The sequence below is a fragment of the Trichomycterus rosablanca genome, chromosome 10, assembly GCF_030014385.1.
Source record: "Trichomycterus rosablanca isolate fTriRos1 chromosome 10, fTriRos1.hap1, whole genome shotgun sequence".
In the NCBI taxonomy this organism is placed as follows: domain Eukaryota; kingdom Metazoa; phylum Chordata; class Actinopteri; order Siluriformes; family Trichomycteridae; genus Trichomycterus; species Trichomycterus rosablanca.
In genome coordinates this window covers 8,063,306-8,079,663 of record NC_085997.1, presented here as the reverse complement: position 1 = coordinate 8,079,663, position 16,358 = coordinate 8,063,306, and the positions used below count along the sequence as shown (strand labels likewise).

Genomic DNA, 16,358 nt, shown 5'->3' with positions numbered 1-16,358 from the left:
CACTCAAATCATTTTTACATTTTTTTAAAGATTTTTTAAAAATCATTTTTGATTTTTAAATTGCCAAACGCAATAACTTGTAATTTTTCAATTTTGAAATGTTTTTGGTTAAAGCAGCGGTACGTGACATTTTGTTGGTTTTTCATCTGGTGAACTGTTTTGTAAAAGATGAACAGCTGAAACTCACGACATCCCCTTTAAATGCAGCATCAACCCTTAAGTCAGTCTGTCAGTGGTACAAAGACAGTTATTATTTTTTTCAGTTCGTCCTAAAAGCTGGGATGAACATTTTAAATAAACTGAGTCTGTGATGGTATAAAAGCACCACATAATATAGAAAGGAGTACGTGAGATTAAACACGTTGCACTCCTACTTAATGCAGCATCAATGCTCTGTTAATCCATTAAAAGGGTAAAGGATAGATTTTGTAATAGAAAACTAAGACTAACTAGGACTAAGATTTGTACGAACCGTAATATCTTTTCACATTATTATGTATGGTAGTGGGTTAATGACATAAATTTGTATCAAGTATGTGCTGTCAGAAGTGGGATTCGAACCACTCAGCCATCCTGACTAGCCAGGAAATGATTAATACCACTCTCACCCCACACGGATTGAGATTTGTACTAACTCCTTAATCTGTAACCCATTTGCTGCACTGTACACTTTGTCACTAGGCTGTAAATCATATATCAATAGAAAGGGAGCCCCATATGAGCACTCCAACTGACCAAATAATGTTTTTGGGTGGACCATTGTTAGCACTGTAACGGCACTAGCGTGTTAGGGTGTGTTTTCTCTGGTATGAGTGTATTAGGTACAGCCTTCTTGTTGGCTTTTTAACTGACTGGATTATTTGTTACGAACTCAAACCCGGTTTGTGCTTGTTGTAGGCTATTCAATCGTCCACAAGATTGAATAATATAAATACAGTTAATATTGTATTATATAATAGAATGACTATAAAGCTGAGTCTGAGCTTAAACACTTGCACCCTGACTTTATAATGCAGCATCAATGCTCTGTTAGTACATTAGTAAAGGTGGGGTTTTCATAAGGGGAATTAACTCAAATTGTAGAGCACTCGCTTAGCATGCAAGAGGTAGTGGGATCGATGCCCACATTCTCCAGTGCAGAAACATTATGATCATTTGGCAGCAACTCGGAATCTGAAATGATAAAATTAAGGCGAAATTCGTTGCAGCATTAATCTTTAGGCCAGTCTGTCAGTGTTACAATGTCATTAACGCCCTGTTTACTCTTAAACAGTTTTATTTACATACCTTTTTTGTTTTGTTTTGACAGAAACGCATGAACTTATAATGCTACAGTATTAAAATGCATCAGAGTTTTATTTCTTAGTTTCTGCTATTGATATAACTGAAATGATATTATTGTTATCTTTTTTATTTACTTTTTGAATTTTTTTTTTAAAAAAGACTCACGGTGATCATTACCAGGATAAAACAGGCAGTGAATGAATGAATGTATTCCATAATAAGAAACAATAAGAACATCCATCTTACCACCAGGTGGTGGAAGTGTGATTGTGTGGGGATGCTTTGACATTTGGGTGACTTCATGGGAGTCTTAATCGATTGAACCAGGAATAATGAACCACTGCCCTGATTCTCAGTGCTGAGAATCATCCACTATCTAAATAATACCTGCTCTGTGGTGGTCCTGTGGGGGTCCTGACCATTGAAGAACAGAGTGAGCAGTCTAGAGTCAGTAATTGTAGAACTACAAAGTGCTTCTATATGGTAAGTGGAGCTGATAAAATGGACAGTGAGTGTAGAAACAAGGAGGTGGTTTTAATGTTATGGTTGATTAGTGTAAACTCACACACTGTTGTTGTATGTGCTTGCACGACTGTAGGACGAGTTCTCAGTGCATTACCGTAATATCCATAAAATGTGTCCTTGAGATTTCAGTGCAGAAAAGTTTGTGTAGAGACTGCAGCAGCGGATACTGTGTTTGTTTAGAAATTGTGGTCATACTTTTTTCAACAAGGTAAGTTTATTAAAATAAACGTTTTTTGTATATTAGCTTCTGGATATTTTCGGATGCTACGGACAAAACTGTGTTGTACTGCTATGATGATACGACTATGTTCCAAACCCTTTTAGACTCTTCCACCACCGTTAGCGCTTCTCTCAGTTAGTTCAGCTCATTAAATATATTATCTACTGTATCCCTTATCTTTACAAACCCAATTTCAAGGTTTAGACAGAAGAGAAAATGTCAATGTAAATATACAGCAGTTTGTAAAAGATGTTATTTATATTCTAGCATACAAACATACATCGCTCCAAAATATGAATGAACGCTTCAACCAGGGTTGCCAGATTGCGCATTTAAAATCCCGCCGAAATGCATGGAAAACCGCCCAACATACTCACGAAAAACAGCCGATAATCAGCGCTTAAACAATATTAAACCAGATAAACATGACCTACTACTGCTGATATCTCACAAATCAGTGATTATAAACTATTAATGGCATTTGAAATAATGAATGGCATTTGCAATAATTAAAAACTAAGACTAAGAAGTCTTAAGAAGTGTTTCTTTAGGGTTTTTTGTGTTCTTGCTAGAACTGTTTCTACTTGAAGAACTATTTAGTATAATTCAAGGTTCTTTGCTAACTCAATTAGATTTCTATAGATTATTTTATTTTGCCACATATAAATGCACATAATATTTAAGGACTGGAAAACAATCGTGCAACTGACACAGGAAAAAAGGAAAAAGGTGAAAGAAAGGAATCTGTTTGTGATCTACCTGCTAAATTCTCCTCCTGAGATGTTTTTCTTTGTGTGTGTAAGCAGCAACATACTTCAGCTAAAACTTTATATAATCGCCTTCAAGAGAGCCGAAACAGAAATAAAATTTTTTTATATTAATTGAATTTCTACAGGACAACATATGTTAAAGTTTGTAATTTAAGTCACATGCTTGTGAGGATTAAATCAATTTCCAGATCCTGTATAGTTCAGTCGGTAGAGCATCAGACTTTTAATCTGAGGGTCCAGGGTTCAAGTCCCTGTTTGGGTGAGTTGCTTTAGGTAAGAGGTAATGTCCCGTACTACATGGTTTATTTAGAATGATGAAGAATTTGTACTTTGTGAGATATTTCTAAGTAAAATAGCATGTACTTGATAAGCTTGAAATAATTGCACACTGTATGTGTAACATGTTCTCCACACCAACTAGTTGTTTTAAACAGACTGTAGTAAATAAAGGATCGTTTAAATCTATATTTATGTGCAGCCTAATAATGCACTGAGTTTTAGATATTAATACCCACATATTTTATGTTGAATGACATGCATCATAATTTCAGTTCTTGCTTCACAGAGCCGCTTTGTTATTGCTCTGCACTAAACAGTTGGTATATCCTGCACTATTTTGGCCCGTCATGCAGCATCAACCCTTAAGTCAGTCTGTCAGTGGTACAAAGACAGTTACGATCTGGTTCAGTTCGTCCTAAAGGCTGCGATAAACGTGAGTATGTGAGCTTAAACACGTTGAACCCCCACTTTATAATGCAGCATCAATGATCTGTTAGTACATTACAAAGGGTAAAGGAGAGTTAAGGAAAATTAGCTCAGATGGTAGAGTGCTCGCTTCGCATGCAAGAGGTAGCGGGATCGATGCCCGCATTCTCCAATGCAGAAAAGTTACGATAATTTAAAGGCATCACGTAATATGAGACTCGTTACGTCACTGCTCACTGAAACATTGCGTCAGATACGAGGGCAGTTTTCGCTCTATTTTCATTCATCGTTTAGTTTTAAGACCTTTATTATTTTTTTAAATTGACAAACATGCAATAACTTTAAAACAATCTTGAAACAAATCTTTTCACATTATTATGTATGGTAGAGGGTTAAAGATGTAAATTTGTATAAAGCATGAGCTGTCAGAAGTGAGATTCAAACCCACGCCTCAATGAGAGACTGTGACCTGAACGCAGCGCCTTAGACCGTATCCTGACTAGCTTGGGTACCGTTGACACCACATCATGTATCAATAGCATATGAGCACTCCAACTGACCAAATAATGTTTTTGGGTGGATCATTCTTAGCACTGTAACGGCACTAGCATGTTAGGGTGTGTTTTCTCTGGTATGAATGTATTAGGTACAGCCTTCTTGTTGGGTTTTTAACTGACTGGATTATTTATTAAGAACTCAAACCCTGTTTGTGCTGGTTGTAAGGCTATTCAATCGATCACTAGATGGCATAATATGAATACAGTTAGAAAGTAAAACGATGTCGCATGCTGACCTGTGTGGAATACAACTAATGTATGTAGTACTAAGAAGTGTTTCTTAAGGGTTTTTTTGGTGTTCTTGCTGGAACTGTTCTATAGGACAACGTATGTTAAAGTTTGTAATTCAAGTCACATCCCTGTGAGGATTAAAGCAGCTTGCAGAGCTCGGATAGCTCAGTCGGTAGAGCATCAGACTTTTAATCTAAAAGTCGTTTATTACTGCATTAGGTAAGTGGTAATGTCCCGTACTACATGGTTTGTTTAGAAAGATGAAGAATTTGTACTTTGTGAGATATTTCTAAGTGAAGTAGCATGTACTTGATAAGCTTGAAATAATAGCACACTGTATGTGTAACATGTTCTCCACACCGACTAGTTGTACGCCCAGTTGTTGCAAACAGACTGTAGTAAATAGAGGACAGTTTAAATCTATATTTATGTGCAGCCTAATAATGCGCTGAGTTTTACATATTAATACCCACATATTTTTTGTTGCCTTAAAGACTCACTTAAATCCTGATCTAATTGTTGATGCTGCATTTCATTAAGCGATGCCGCAACAAGTTTCATATTACATGTTACCCTTAAATAATCATAAGGTATCTGCACTGGAGAATGCGGGCATCGATCCCACTACCTCTCGCATGCTAAGCGAGCGCTCTAACTTTTCTTTTTCATGTATCTACTGATATTTTACTGGATCTGGATAATGTTTCCTTGTTTAATAAAACCATTATGCTTATTTAGCTTTAATTAGCTTTAATTATTAAAGAGTTAATAAGATAGTGATGGTGAAACTAAAAACCTTTTATTACCATCACTAAATGTTTTTACCATCACAACAAGTTGTGTCGGTAATGGCATGTTGAGGTAATGACAGTTTTTACTTAGGGAAAAAAGTAAACAGCTAGTATACGATGTACTTTACATACATTTAAATAATGTGAACATTTCAATTGTAAAATACTGCTGTAACAATGTAAATAGACGCTGAATAAACATACTTTATGAACAGGATGAATACATGATTAAATTTCTCACATTTTCAGTGATCAAAAGCCTGGGTCCTGGCATCCATGTGGATGTTACTTTGACACGTACCACCTACCTCAGCATTGTTGCAGACCATGTACACCCTTTGATGAAAACTGTATTCCCTGATGGCTGTGTCCTCTAAAGAAGTAACTTTGTATAAAGCAGGAGTTATCAGAAGTGGGATTCGAACTGGCCATCCAGAAATGTCTGTAAGGTAACAATGCCAATTACCAACAACACCCCCACATGGCCAAAGATTTGTACAAACTGCTGAATCTTTTCACATTATTATGTTTGTTAGAGGGTTAAAGACATAAATTTGTATGAAGCACTAGCAGTCAGAAGTGGGATTCCAACTCACGCCTCCATGGGACACTGTGACCTGAACTCAGCATTTTAGACCGCATCCTGACTAGCTTGGGTACCATCGACACCACCTTCACCCCACACGGACTAATATTTGTACGAACTGCTTAATCTTTTCACATTATTATGTATGGTAAATGTACTGAATGTAACCCATTTGCTGCACTGTACACTTTGTCACTAGGCTGTACACTGTAAGCCCGGATAAGTTCAATCTACTTAAAAAATTTGAGGAAACCGGTTGCCTTAAAAAAGTTAAGTAATGTATAATGAAAACTTGAGTTAGCATAACTTAAAACATTAAGTTATTACACCTAAAAGGCAAGTTGATTAAACTTTCTATTTTTTGTTATACCAACTGCTTTTCCCAATAATTCTACTTATTATCTTGAGCTCAATGGAAAAAACTATTGATTTCTTCTTAGTTTTCATGTTAATTACATTTTAAATATGAATTACAAATGTTTATAGAAAAACAGACACAATTATAAAATTATTTTTCTTTATTTCACTTCAGAAGTATTTACTTAAAATACAACATGTCAAGAAAACATCTTTAAAACTGTACAAACTGTATATAAAGTTCTGATGAAACACAAACAGCTCCTCACAGTAACATGAACCTGTAAAACAACAAAAAGAAACAAGAAACAGAAGTATTAAAATCAACATTAATAGCATTAATTTAAGGATTAAAATAAAGCAAGCCAGCACACTCTTTGCTTCGTATGAAGACTAGCATGCTAACATGCTAGCATGTAGCCTAAATACGGCAAATAAAGCAGCGCTGTTTGATTATTTATTTAGTGTCAACATTAAGATCATTTATTTTAAACAAAATTGTTAAGTGAAGTACAACACTTACCAAAATTAGACGGAAGATGAAAAAGCCCCATCAGACTGGTGTACATGCTACTCAAAAATAGCATAATGAGAAAGAAAATGTTTGTCCACTTAGTTTAACAAAGGTTCCACTTCACAAAATACATTTCAGGAAGACAAGTTTACTTTTGCAAAAAGCCTAAAATGAAAAGTAAAAAGTAATTTGCAACAACAGGTTACAAAAGTTAAAACAAATGGCTGCCTGATTCACCAACAGCAAGCTGAAAAAAGGCGGACTTACATGTAAATGGGGGCGTTTTTCTGTTTTATTACCTTAACTTAACTTTTTTAAGTTAATCTGATAGAAAAGTAATTTTTTTTGTTTAGTAAATTTAAACCGTTTAGCACATTTAAATGTGTACTCAAATTAGTACAATGTACTCTGCATTTTATAGTAGAGCAAAAAAACAATTTATGTATGTTGTACTAAAAATTTTTGATTAAATATAAAGTCCGGGCTTACAGTGTAAACCATATATCAATCGAAAGGGAGCCCCATATGAGATCTCCAACTGACCAAATAATGTTTTTTGAAAGGATTCTTTTTGTGTTCTTGGTAGAACTGTTTCTACTTGAAGAACCCTTTAGTATAATTCAAGGTTCTTTGCTAACTCAATTTGATTTTTATGGATTTTTTTTCTCTTGCCACATAAAAATGCACATAACATTTTAATGACTGGAAAACAATTGTGCAATTGATACAGAAAAAAAGGTGAAAGAAAGGAATCTGTTTGTAATCTACCTGCAAAATTCTCCTCCAGAGATGTTTTTCTTTGTGTGTAAACAGCAACAACCTTCACCAAAATTTTTTTATAATCGCCTTCAAGAGAGCCAGCACGGATCTTTACAGCCCAGTCGGTAGAGCATCAGACTTTTAATCTGAGGGTCCAGGGTTCAAGTCCCTGTTCGGGTGAGTTGTTTCTTACTGTGTTGGCTAAGCGGCATTGTCCCGTACTACATGGCTTGTTAAGAAAGTTAAAGAATTTGTACTTTGTGAGATATTTCTAATTGAAATAGCATGTACTTGATCAGCTTGAAACAATCGCATAGCGAATGTGTAACATGTTCTCCACACCAACTAATTGTACCCCCAGCCGTTTCAAACACACTATAGTAAAAAGAGGACCGTTTAAACTATAATTATGTGCAGCCTAATAATGCACTGAGTGCTTGTGCCTGTGCTGACTTGATCATTTAGAAACTACACACCCAGAAGCAGCAGCCACCTCACTGGCCTATAGTATGTCATCTATATTTTATTGTTCAGTGTTTTGTACTCGTCGAGTACTTTATGCCAATTTGTAAAGACAGTAAATAAGTCTCTATAGTTCTACCTAATGTTTAGTCATGTGATTTTCAAGTCCATGCAGACACAAGTACTACAATGAGCAATATAGAAATATAAAAAGTCATTCATTTGCATGAACAGTTAAAAGCTAATGAATGGATTGTTGGATGGATAATTGCATTTAGATTCCCTCGATTTTACTTTATGGTAAAAACCCTACACAGACAGAAGAACAAAATAAATAGTATGAAGACCATGTTTTTAACTACAGTGCGTTACAAGTCTAAATGTTATTCTCACAGGAAAATGTGCTTAAAAGTTTGCAATGCTTCTGCATTGGAGAATGCGAGCATCGATCCAGCTACCGCTCGCATGCTAAGCGAGCGCTCTACCATTGGAGCTGATTCCCTTTACGATGAATCCCCTTTAGCCTTTTGTAAATTGTAATGTACTATCAGAGCGTTGATGCTGCATTATAAAGTGAGGGTGCAACGTGTTTAAGCTCACATACTCTTTTCTGTATTATGCCTTGCTTTTAAACCATCACAGACTCCGTTTATCGCAGACTTTAGGACAAACTAAACCCAATCAAAACTGTCTTTGTACCACTGATAGACTGACTTAAGGGTTGATGCTGCATTTTAAAGGTGCTGTCGTGAGTTTCAGCTGTTCATCTTTTACAAAACAGTTTACCAGATGAAAAATCATTAAAGAGTCACGTACCGCTACTTTAACAAAAAGTCGTTTTAGATAAGACTCCGAGACATTTCAAAATTGGAGAATTATAAGTTATTGTGTGTTTGTGTAGCCCAATTAAAATCTGGGGACTACTAATATTTTGTTTATGTTAATTTATAACTAGTAAATAAGTTGTTTTTATTTGTTCTGTAAATAATGTTCTGGTTGTTTTATGCTGTTTAAAGTAAAGTGTATGTATAGCCCTCCCTTGATTTATTTTTAAGCCAATCAGCATGAACTGTCACAGGTCGGGAAAAGAGCGGGAGAAAGTGGGTGGAAAAGAAGAAAAAAGTGGAGAAAATAGCGTGATGTGAAACAAGTGTCATGTAAGCGGGTAAAACACCTGTTTAGGATTTATCTCTCTTGATGCATTAAGACAAACGGACAGTGAGTCTTATATTAACATCTTGCAGTCGATTAGTGACATTGTTTATGCTGTATCAGCTGTGAACTTCGTCTCTTGAGTTTTCGCGCATGGACATTGGAGGCAGTACGCTTCCTCAGCAACTGTGACGATTACAGTGGATTAAAAGCATCGGATTAACTCTGATTGTTTCATCCAAGATCAAAAGGAAAAAGACTGGTGGATTTTTTCTGTTTCATCCATGTAAACAAAGAACGTGGACAGCTCCACCACAACCGACCAAATATACTTCGTGATCTGTGCTGATTGGGACTATTAGGTTGGATCAGGCCTGCAATGGTAATTTTGGGTACCCTTTTTTTTTAGTTAGTTATTTTAGTTAGTTTAGTTACAGTGGGGCCAAAAAGTATTTAGTCAGCCACTGATTGTGCAGGTTCTCCTACTTAGAAAGATGAGAGAGGTCTGTAATTTTCATCATAGGTACACTTCAACTATGAGAGACAAAATGAGAAAAAAAAATCCAGGACATCACATTGTAGGATTTTTAAAGAATTTATTTGTAAATTATGGTGGAAAATAAGTATTTGGTCAATAACAAAAGTTCAACTCAATACTTTGTAACATAACCTTTGTTGGCAATGACAGGTTAAGGATGATCCTGACACTGCAGGATTTGAGTCCCTCTTGGCGTAGTGTGTTACTGATGGTAGCCTTTTTACTTTGGTCCCAGCTCTCTGCAGGTCATTCATCAGGTCCCTCCGTGTAGTTCTGGGATTTTTGCTCACCGTTCTCATGATAATTTTGACCCCACGGGATGAGATCTTGACCCCAAGGGAGATTATCAATGGTCTTGTATGTTTTCCATTTTCTTACAATTGTTCCCACAGTTGATTTATTCACACCAACCTGCTTGCCTATTGTAGATTTACTCTTCCCAGCCTGGTGCAGGTCTACAATTTTCTTCCTGGTGTCCTTCGACAGCTCTTTGGTCTTGGCCATGGTTGAGTTTGGAGTCTGACTGTTTGAGGCTGTGGACAGGTGTCTTTTATACAGATAACAAGGTCAAACAGGTGCCATTAATACAGGTAACGAGTGGAGGACAGAAGAGCTTCTTAAAGAATAAGTTACAGGTCTGTGAGAGCCAGAAATCTTGCTTGTTTGTTATTGACCAAATACTTATTTTCCACCATAATTTACGAATAAATTCTTTAAAAATCCTACAATGTGATTTCCTGGATTTTTTTTCTCATTTTGTCTCTCATAGTTGAAGTGTACCTATGATGAAAATTACAGACCTCTCTCATCTTTCTAAGTAGGAGAACTTGCACAATCAGTGGCTGACTAAATACTTTTTGGCCCCACTGTACCTAACTTAGGAGAGATTGATAATATTTTGAATATTACTGATGGTAATTTGAGTGAATCTGTATTATGACATTTTTGTAAAATATATTGGGGTTTGAAATGCATATTAATGATTGTGTAAATGAGTAAATAGTTAATTTGTTTAAGTATTATTAATGTGTACAAGTTTGGTATGTGAGTCAGGGATAATGTTAATACAGCTACTGTAAATGGTGTTAGTCGCAGGTTTTTTTGTGCAAGGTTAGTACCACATATATATAGGGTAATTGAAGTAGTTTTTTCGGTTTAAATAAGAGTATAGTTTAAATATAAAATAATCGTAAGTACTGATAAGTAGTGGCCCTTTTAAATCCTTACATTACCACAAAGAAAGAGATTTCTTAAACAAATAAAAGAAGTCAGGGAGCGCTTTCCAAATACAGCCAAGGGTGCTAGGGGGCGCTACATTTGTCAATTTAAACAAGTCAAAAAAGGTCTTTAAAGCAAACGATTTGAGTAAAAATAGAGCATAACTGTCACTGTAAAACTTACAGACTGACCTAATGTTTGATGCAGCGTTTCAGTGAGCAACGACTTTTATATTATGTGTTGCCTTTAAGTGATCATAGTGTTTCGGCATTGGAGAATGTGGGCATCGATCCCACTACCTCTCGCATGCTAAGCGAGCGCTCTACCATTTGAGCTAATTCCCCTTACACAAAACTTTCCTTTACCCTTTGTAAATTGTAATGTACTAACAGAGTGTTGATGCTGCATTATAAAACGAGGGTGCAACGTGTTTAAGCTCACGTACTCTTTTCTATATTACGCGTTGTTTTTAAACCATCACAGACTCAGTTTATTTAAAAAGTTGATCTTAGCCTTTAGGACGAACAATGTGAGGTCTTTTTTGAAGTGCATTTTTTATTTTATTTTGTTGGACCTGTAGGAGATTGTCCTGTTCTTGTTGCAGCTCTGCTGGAGGGTTATTTTCTTGGTGTTTGTGGTGGTGGTGGTGGTGGTGGTGATGGTGGGGCCTTTGTTCCCATTTTGGTTTATTTAGTAAATGATGTACTTTACATCCATTTCAATAATGTGAACATTTCCATTTTTGTCGTAAAATACTGCTGTAACAATGTAAATGGACGCTGAATAAACATACTTAAATGGATATTTAAGTATTTAAGTACATATTTAAATGGATGTAAAGTACATCAAATAAACCAAAATGGGAACAAAGACCCCACCACCACCACCACCACAAACACCAAAAAAATAACCCTCCAGCAGAGCTGCAACAATAAACAGAGCAAGATCAGGATGAATACATGATTCAGTTTCTCACATTTTCAGTCATCAAAAGCCTGCGTCCTGGCATCCATGTGGATGTTACTTTGACACGTACCACCTACCTCAGCATTGTTGCAGACCATGTTCACCCTTTGATGAAAACTGTATTCCCTGATGGCTGTGTCCTCTAAAGAAGTAGATTTGTTTAAATCATGAGCTGTCAGAAGTGGGATTCGAACCCATAAACTGCTTAATCTTTTCACATTATTATGTATTGTAAATGTACTGACTGTAACCCATCTGCTGCACTGTACACTTTGTCACTAGGCTGTAAACCAAAAATCAATAGAAAGGGAGCCCCATATGAGATCTCCAACTGACCAAATAATGTTTTTGGGTGGATCATTCTTAGCACTGTAACGGCACTAGCATGTTAGGGTGTGTTTTCTCTACTATGAGTGTATTAGGTACAGCCTTCTTGTTGGGTTTTTAACTGACTGGATTATTTATTAAGAATAATAATTATTCTCTAAGAACTCAAACCCTGTTTGTGCTGGTTGTAGGCTATTCAATTGTCCACTAGATGGCATAATATGAATACAGTTAGAAAGTAAAACGATGTCTGTTTCGAGCAAAGTTTCATCGCATGCTGACCTGTGTGGAATACAACTGATGTATGTAGCACTAAGAAATGTTTCTTAAGGGTTCTTTTAGGTGTTCTTGGTAGAACTGTTTCTACTTGAAGAACCATTTAGTATAATTTAAGGTTCTCTGCTAACTCAATTTGATTTTTATGGATTTTTTTATTTTGCCACATATAAATGCACATAACATTTTAATGAAAAGCAACGCATAATATAGAAAAGAGTACGTGAGCTTAAACATGTTGCACTCTCACTTTATAATATATATATATATATATATATATATATAAAGAAAAGTTTTGTGTAAGGGGAATTAGCTCAAATGGTAGAGCGCTTGCTTAGCATGCGAGAGGTAGTGGGATCGATGCCCACATTCTCCAATGCTGAAACATTATGATCATTTTGCAATCTGTAAAGATTGTCAGTACAATGTCAGTAATGCCCTATTTACGCTCAGTTTTGTTTACATACCTTTTTTGTTTTGTTTTGACAGAAACGCATAAACTTATAATTTTTTATAATGTTTTAATATTTGATACTGTTACAATTGATACATTATAAAGTATTGTACATATTTAAGTTCGGTGGCATAATTGGCCATAGCTTGCTTTTAAAAACGACCACAGTGCGCCATCTACAGGCCATTCTTGGTACGTCTTGTTAAAACGTAGCCAATGTAAAACTGGTGCCCACACTTCTGTGGCTTGGGATCTACTATTTCAGTCAACAGGTCATCGGGATCTACTTTTTAAAAAGGTTGGCTTCATCATTTTTCAAGAATGCTTTAAAGCTTTTTTAAATGCGCTTCATTTGCCTGTATTGATATTCAGCATTACAGGGCAAGCGTGGGTCCAGTGTCACGAACACGGGGCTCAAGACAAAAATACACCCTGGACAGGGCGCGTCAAACCACCGCAAAGCATCACACACTAATTTATCCACTCACTCACACATACAGGTGCAATTTAGAGCAGCAATTACACCTACTGGCACATTTTCATACCCAGAGGAAAGACGCATACATGGTGAGTATACACCGATCAGCCATGCTTTTTTATCCCCCTTTTATGCTGTTCTTCAATGGTCAGGACTCTCCCAGGACCACTACAGAGCAGGTATTATTTGTGTGGTGGATCATTCTCAACACTGCAGTGACACTGACATGGTGGTGGTGTCTTAGTGTGTTGTGCTGGTATGAGTGGATAAGACATAGCAGCGCTGCAGGTTTTTAAACACCTCACTGTCACTGCTGGACCTAGAACAGTCCACCAACCAAAAACATCCAGCCAACAGCACCCTGTGGGCAGTGTCCTATGACCACTGATGAAGGTCTAGAAGATGACCAACTCAAACAGCAGCAATAGATGAACGATCGTCTCTGACTATCTCTACAAGGTGGACCAACTAGGTAGGAGTGTCTAATAGAGTGGACAGTGAGTGGACACGGTATTTAAAAACTCCAGCAGCGCTGCTGTGTCTGATCCACTCATACCAGCACAACACACACTAACACACCAACACCATGTCAGTGTCACTGCAGTGCTGAGAATGATCCACCACCTAAATAATACCTGCTCTGTAGTGGTCATGTTAATAATTGTAGAAATTCAAAGTGCTCCTATATGGTAAGTGGAGCTGATAAAATAGACAGTGAGTGTAGAAACAAGGAGGTGGTTTTAATGTTATGGTTGATTAGTGAGTTTTTAGAAAGTTGAAGAATTTGTACTTTGTGAGATATTTCTAAGTGAAATAGCATGTACTTGATCAGCTTGAAATAATAGCACACTGTATGTGTGACATGTTCTCCACACCGACTGTTTGTACGTCCAGCTGTTTCAAACAGACTGTAGTAAATAGAGGACAGTTTAAATCTATATTTATGTGCAGCCTAATAATGCACTGAGTTTTAGATATTAATACCCACATATTTTATGTTGAATGACATGCATCATAATTTTAGTTCTTGCTTCACAGAGCCATTTTGTTATTGCACTGCACTAAAAAGTTGGTATATCCTGCACTATTTTGGCCGTTACATAATGCAGCATCAACGCTCTTTTAGTACATTACATTTTACAAAGGGTAAAGAAGGGTGCTTCATAAGGAGAATTAGCTCAAATGGTAGAGTGCTTGCTTAGCATGTGAGAGGTAGTGGGATCAATGCCTGCATTCTCCAGGTTTTAAATGTATGTAGAGAAACAGATGGACTACAGTCAGTAATTGTAGAACTACAAAGTGCTCCTATATTGTAAGTGGAGCTGATAAAATGGACAGTGAGTCTAGAAACAAAGAGGTTTTTTTAATGTTATGTTCTGTTATGTTATGTTCAATAAATTGCATTTCTCAGTGCCGGATGCCATCTGCCTTCATAATAATCGTAACACACTAACACACCACCACCTGAATTTCCTGCATAAATTTGTTCCATAAAATATTTTCTGCCTTACTCAGCCCTCTGCTTCCTTGTATAGAAATAGGCTAAAAACCGGGTGTAGTAAGTCCTGCTGTCCACAACAAAGGACATTGGATAAATGTTTTGTTTAGAAAGGGTTAAAATTGCTGTACATTTCTGTAATCTTTATAAACTGAAGTTACGACTCATATTGAACGAAACTGATCTCTTACTTAAAATATGACATGGCAGCCATTTTTAAAAGAAAGTTCATGGGCTGCTTGTCGCACACCTACAAATGTGACATTAATAAAAAGCTCAGGATGTACTCTATAAAATACAGTAGTACTCAGATAGATTGCATAAACGGTGCTTGAGTTAGAGATCTCGGACACATGTCAAGTCAGATTTATTTATATAGCGCTTTTTCCAATGAACATTGTCTTAAAGCAACTTTACAGAATCCAGGCCGAAGGGCGAGAGTGGCAAGGAAAAACTCAGGAAGAAACCTTGAGAGGAACCAGACTCAGCAGGGACCCATCCTTCTTGGGTGGCCTGGAGGATACTTTAAATAAAAAGGATTTACACAAATCATACAAACACAAAATTAAATTGAACTGAAAGTTGTAACTAGCAAAAAAATAATGTAAGTTCTTCATTGTTCAGTCCAGTCTGTGATAAAGTCTGTTGTACGTTCTGGACATTTTTGGTGCAAACACGCCAGGTCACTGTCACATCTAGTAGGAGCAGCATTGTTGGCACTGCAGTCTCGACTTGCAGTCTTTAACCTCGAGAGGGTGAACAGGTTTCCGTCAGAGCCTCCTCGGGTTAAAACCACAGAAGATGTTGTTACAATGTGAAATCGTTAAGAGTAAAATATCAGAGAGTTTTACAGGTTTAGACTCCAGCACCCCTAACTATTACAGCATAACTAGGTTTGCTTGTTTAGTTTGAAAAGACCAATCAAAAGCCTGAGTAAATAAACATGTTTTCAATCTAGACTTGAACATAGAGACTGTGTCCGAGTTCTGACAGCGGATCTCCCTAAGTTTGAAGCAGATCTGTGATGGAAATGTTGTGTTTCAATAAACAATAAAAGTTATCAGGAGCAATTTCTTGAAAAGACTCCAAAGGGGTTACCAAAAGTACAGTTGTTTTACATCAGGGGTGCCCAATACATGGATCACGATCTACCAGTCGATCTCACAGTGCAGGTCTGTTTCGCCAGGTATGTTACACATACGAGGAATTTGCTTTGGTGATACACTCAGTGATACACACAACAGTCCACATAGTAGTACAAACAATACACATAATAGTACAGACAATTACACATGTATGACATGTAACATAGAACATATTTAACAGACCCGACAGCACACGGACTGTTAACCAGTATTTACCAACATTTGCCCAAGAGAACAACTTTGGTTGAAAAGTGTTACAGCTCTGGGGAAAAAGCTGTTAGCGTATCTTGATGTGTTTGTTTTTATTGTCCTGAGTCTTCTGCCAGATGGAAGAGTTTGAAAAAGGTAATGTCCAGGATGAGAGGGGTCTGCTGTAATTTTGCCGGCACGCTTCAGCACTCTGCTGTTGTAAATGTCCTGAAGCGTTGGCAGACTGCATCCAATGATCCTCTCCGCTGTCCTGATTATACGCTAATTGACACTGCTGTGTCTGATCCACTCATACCAGCACAACACACACTAACACACCAGCACCATGTCAGTGT

At 36.8% G+C, this 16,358-nt stretch overlaps 1 non-coding gene across 1 annotated transcript; it reads right to left on the bottom strand.

Moving 5' to 3' along the window:
- Positions 1-10,940: 10,940 nt before the first annotated feature.
- Positions 10,941-11,013, bottom strand: trnaa-agc (transfer RNA alanine (anticodon AGC)). Its single transcript has one exon. It is a non-coding gene; the product is annotated as a tRNA-Ala (tRNA).
- Positions 11,014-16,358: the final 5,345 nt, after the last annotated feature.